We start from the raw sequence: 5,913 nt of genomic DNA on the forward strand, positions 1-5,913 counted from the left end.
GCCAACAATTGGATGAGAAGGATTTGTTATCTGGCTTTTGTTTTGTCCCCATTAAATACTTACATGAAATTGTGTGTTAATGCCCAAGATCTAGCTATGAACTTCTGATACACAAGAATTTACTATCCTTGTGACTCTTGGGAATTCAAGTCTCCACTTGATGAAGGATCTGACAACATAATTTCTGCAAAAATCATTAATGGTATCCACTTCAGCAATTATATTTATCATTTTCCCACCTGGGAATTCAAGCCCTATCCTTTGCACACATGGATGTGCAGTAACTTATAAGTTTGATTTAGTTGTCTGACGCCACAGTTTCTGCAAAAACCATTAGTGGTGTCTGCTTCAGAAATGAGCTACAGGAATCAGCTCTTGGAAGAAATCAAAGAAAAGAGGAAGGTGGCTATGTAGATGAGTTATGAGAAGATATCTAATAATAGGAAGGAAACAGCTCTAAGGGGAAAAAATGCAAAAGGTAGATTGGCTTTGATTAGATGAAGAGTTAAACTGAGATATTACAAAAGTGAAGAGAGTTAATGAACTAAAATTTTTGGATGCACCTTTCATGTGATGGGCACTTGTTTTAGTGATGGTTCGTTTAATAATTACAAAACCCAAAGATATATTTTTCAGTTTACAAATGAAAAAACTGAAGGTCAAAGAGGTTAAGTACTTGCCTAAGATTATACAGAAAGAGGCCATGTTGAGATTCTAAGCTTGTATTTCTTCTATGGCTCACAGCACTCATGGTACATAGCTTAGAGGATCAATGTCCAGTACAAAAGCCAAAGCATAACCCATTCATTCATTCATTTTATTGTTGTTAACTCTACTCATCTATATACAAATTTATCGAGTGTCTACATTGTGTTAAGTATGGTGCTAAGTGCTGGGATATACAGTGAAGAAGGTACATCCATAGTCTCAAAGATCAAATTAACCATTGTGAAAAGTGCAATACATGAAGTGCAAGAGCAGCTAACCCAGCCTTCATGCGGATGGAAAGGGAGAGAGACTAAAGGAAGACCTCAAGGAGCCTTGAAAGGGCTAGTGATTATCAAGGAAAGGGAGTGGGGCAGCCTTCCAGGAAGAGGTTACAGCTGGTACAAAGGCCTGGAGATCTTCCAGAATTGCAAGTAACTCAGCAGAAGGTAGTATGGTAACAAGAGACAAGACATGGCAGATAAATAGGAATCCAAATGTGTAGAGCTTTATATAATGGATAAATGATTTTGGACTTTATCTTGAGAGGCACAGGAGCCAATGAAGTGACATTATCAGATCTGAGTCTTAGAAGGATCATCTAGCTATGATGAGAAGAATGAATCAGAGGAGATAAGCATGGAGGTAAGAATGACAGCTTGAACTAACTTAGTGGCAATAGAGGAAGGGGAAAGATATAGATAGATTCAAATGTCTATCTATATCAAGAAGGCAGAATCAACAGAATTAGTGATTAACTGACTGTGAAAAATAAGGGAGAGGTAAGAGTTGATTATGATACTGTGGTTTCTGGTTTGGACCACTCAAAGGTGAAAGGTATTAGCATTCACTGAATAGGGAATGCAGGAGGAAGAATAGGCTCTGGGCAGATTATATTAACATTAATTTTGGTACATCCAAATGGAAAGAACTAGCAGGCAGTTAATTATATGGGCCTTGAATTCAGTAACAATTTCTGAGTCATCCACATAAAGATCATTTTTTCCAAACTTGGCTGAAAATCAGAATTGCCTGTGGGACTTTTTGCAAATAAAAGTTTCTGACCTCATTCCAGACTAACTAAATCAAAATTTCAGGAGGTCCATATGTTTTTAAATTGTTCCACAGAGATTTACCACCACTCATCTCTCATTTTGTCTTACTGTGGTGGAGTGAGTGTTGCGTTAATGCTGGAAGCTATGCCACCAGTATTTCAAATACCAGCAGGCTCACTCATGGTGGACAGGTTTCAGGCGAGCTTTCAGACTAAGACAGACTGCAAAGAACAAAATGGATTGACACAGTGGCTGCCATCATGGGCTCAAGAAAAGCAAGGATTGTGAGGATGGCTTAGGGCTGGGCAGTGTTTCGTTCTGTTGTGCACTGGGTTGCTATGAGTCAGAACCAACTCAGTGGCAGCAAACAACAACATAGACATTCTGATGCACTCCCAAGGTTGAAATGCTTTGGTATATGTAGAGGCCATGAAAGTGCACTGCTTCATGACAATCTGCTACAGGAATCACAGCTGATTGACAGGCCTAGCTGGTCTACCTGGGGCCAGCATTGTGTTCACACCAAAGCCATACCTCCAGGAATGCAATAGGACTCCAAACCAAACCAATTTCATTGCCATCAAGTCGATTCCAACCCATAGTGACCCCACTAAGTTTCCAGGGCTGTAAATATTTACAGAAGCAGACCACCTCATCTTTCTTCTGGTTCAAACCACCAACTTTTTGGTTAGCAGCCAAATACTTTAACCACTACACCACCAGAGCTCCTTGCTGTAGGATTATTTAACAATAAACTTTGGCGCCAGGATTCCCCTGGGCCTGACACTATCTTAAAACTCCATGGCAGTCTGAGAATCTTTCTATCCCATCTTCTTTCTTTCCTTCTTTTCTTTTACATGTGTCAGAGCAGCATTGTGGTCTGAATATTTTCCCAGTCTAGTCCTGCTCCATCCTCTTTATCCTTCACAAGTGTCCCCCCTGCTGCCCCCCCCCCAAATCTCTTGCACATCTAATAACATCTGGGTGGTTGCTTCTCGAATAGCTTGAACTGACCCAATATGGATGATAATCAAGGGCACAGAAATGGTAGAGACCATCCAGAGGAGACAGTAAGAGGGCCAAACACAACCCTGAAGATCACCTGCATTCCAGGATGGGCAGAGGAATGAGTGCTGAAAGAAAAAGACTGAGAAGGCGAAAGAGAAGGACAGAAACGAAGAAAATGTAACTTTGCAGAATCTAGGAAAGAAAGCTTCAGAAAGGAATTGTTGGTGGTTGTGACAGTTAAGGTTTGTGTCAACTTGGCTGGACCATGATTCTCAGTAGTTTGGTATTTATGATGTAGTCATCACTCATGATGAGATATGATATACTGTAATAATCTCCATAATGAGATCTGCTATGAACAGCCAATCAATTGAAAGGGAATTTCCCCAAGGATTTGGCTTGCATCCAATATATATGGATGTTCTGACAAAGCTCTCTGGCTTTTTGCTTGATCTGGACCTTGCTTCTGGATTCTCTTCATCTGACCCCTGGTTCTTTGGACTGGAGCCACCAGCCTGCCATCTTTGGTTCATTGGCCTCTGCAGGTAAGGAATCAGATGAAACTTCCAGCCTGATGTCTGACCCACAGACTTGGGGCTTGCCAGTCTCTACAGCTGTATGAGCCATTTCTTTGAGGTAAATCAATCTCTCTCTTTCTCTGTGTATATATAAATGTACATCTACAAGCTTCACTGGTTTTGCTTCTTTGGTGAACCTAGCCTGACAGTGGTGGTGTTGGCCATTGAGTTGCCTTCAATTCATGATGACCTCATACCATGTGTGCAGAGTAGAACTCCATTGAGTTTTCAAGGCTGTGACCTTTTGGAAACAGATCACCAGTCCTTTCTTCTGAGCTTCACTGGATGAGTTCAAATCACTAACCTTTCAAGCATTTACTTATTTGTCCTACCAAGGGAATCCTCAAAAAGGATGATGACATGGCCAATATGGTCAAATGTTATGGAGGTCAAATAAGAATTTGAAAGTGCCCACTGGACTTAACTGTATGGATTGGAGATTTCTGAGAGTGGCTTCAATGGAGTGAGTAGCGTCCGATTGCAAGGTACAAGGAATAAATGGCAGGTGAAGTGGAGATATTGAGTGTGGATACATCTTTGAAGAATCTTGTGTGTGAAAGGGAGAAAACAGAGAAGGTAGACATGGAGTTAAATGTGGATTTTTAAAAAATTTGTTTTAAAGATGGGCCATACTAGATCCTATTTAAATGCTTCCTGGAAGGAGGTAGAGGTGAGCATAGACTGAAGATACAGTGTTGAGAGATGGTGGGACCAAATGAGAGTGCAGAGTACAGACAGGATTTTCCCAGTTCTTTTGAGTCTATTCCAACTTATATTGACTCTATTGGAGAAATGGAACTGCCCAGTAGGGTTTCCAGGCTGTAAATATTTACGGAGCAGACTACTTCATCTTTCTCTTGTGGAGCAGGTAGTGGTTTTGAATAGACTTAGGTAAGATACAGGGAATCTTTTTCATTTTGACCATGTGGAAAAGAAGGAAGAAGAGGTCAAGACATAAGTAGATTTGTGCATTAGGTGTACTAGTTGAGGGAGTTCCCACATGATAGTTTCTATTTTCTTTGAAGATGATTTTGGACCAAACAATGGATTGTTCTGTTATGCATAGTGTCACCATGAGCTGGAGCAAACTTGACAGCAAGTAAAGACAGTAACATTTTCCTTGAGATGAAGTCTCCTGTAGAGAATGAGGAGTGGTGGGATATGAGATTTAGAAAAGGAAGGAGAAGTGTGAAATGATTTCTATAGATAGTGAAAAGAAAACTACCCATGTAATAGAAGGATTGCTTGGCAGCAAGTGAAGACCTGGTCCATGAATTCAGAGTTGCCTGACCATATATATTTGTATAGTTTTTCTTCCCCCACCAGTACCCAGGAGACTGGATACAGAGCACAGAAGGCTGGAGATTCAATTCTCTAGGTTTGAAGTTTTGCTGGACAGGGGTGATGGAATGATTACAAGAGAAAGCAGTGGAGGAGAACTGACATAGAGTGGTAGAGTGGTTGGCTATTTTGTCTAGATTGGGGGTGGGGTGGGAAAAGGAAATGTAGAGAGGACACAGAAACAGGAAAGTCAAGAACAAACAGTGGGTATTTCAGAATGAGAGACATGTAAGGCCAGGAGATTATGATCAAGAAATGGGGTGAATCAAAAATTATACTGGCAGAATTATTTTAGGTGGTGATGGAGTCTAAGGTTTGGCAATTAGAATGTGTGTAACTATATTTGGAGGTGAAAAGGTAGAGAAGTGAGACACTGAAGTCCTGGATGGGTTCTCCATATGAACATTGAAGTAATCCTCAATGGTGATAGTTGGGGAAAGGAAGGAGATCATGGATGAGGAGCCAGAATTTATGATGAATGATGAGACATAATGAAGAGGTTGACAAATGAGAGAGATGAAGACCAGAGGACAGTAAAGCCAGACTTTGGTCCATAAGATGAAAACAATATTTTACTCAGGAATGAAAAATAACAGCCTAAATGCATCACTGATGAGCAAAGATGATGCCCAACTAATACCTTCACTTCAAGATACATCACATGTGGAAGAGTGAGAAGCAAGTCTTTAGAGTCTTCCAGGGCAAGTAGTTTCCTTTGGGAAGATCAGGCAAAGAGATGTAGAGAATATTTAATGATTCAGTGGAAACAAGTTTTGCCAAGAGCACAATGAACAGATTTGGGAGAGAGGGAAAAAGTATTATGTTAAGACATGATAAAGGAAAGACAAAATAGTATGTGAAAGTGAGTCTGAGAGAAGAAATGACAAAGAAGTCTCAGTATGAGTAGTATCCAAGATTGACACATAGGTAAGGCATGATGCACTAATAGAGTTTTTGGAAAAGACCAATACTCAGAGTGGCTTGGGAAATAGGAGGGACGTAGGTTTCTCCTACCACACATCTGTCTTGGAAGAAGTACAAGAATGCTCCTTAAAAGTGAGAATGGCCAGACTTCATCTCATATACTTTGGTCATGTTGTCAGGAGGGACCAGACCCTGGAACAGCATATCATGCTTGGTAAAGTAGAGAGTCAGCAAAAATGGGGAAGACCCTCAACAAGATGGACTGACACAGTGGCTGCCACGATGGGCTCAAGCATAGCAAA

This window comes from Orycteropus afer, unplaced genomic scaffold, assembly GCF_000298275.1.
Source record: "Orycteropus afer afer isolate SDZICR_OR568_19922 unplaced genomic scaffold, OryAfe1.0 scaffold00122, whole genome shotgun sequence".
Lineage (NCBI taxonomy): Eukaryota > Metazoa > Chordata > Mammalia > Tubulidentata > Orycteropodidae > Orycteropus > Orycteropus afer.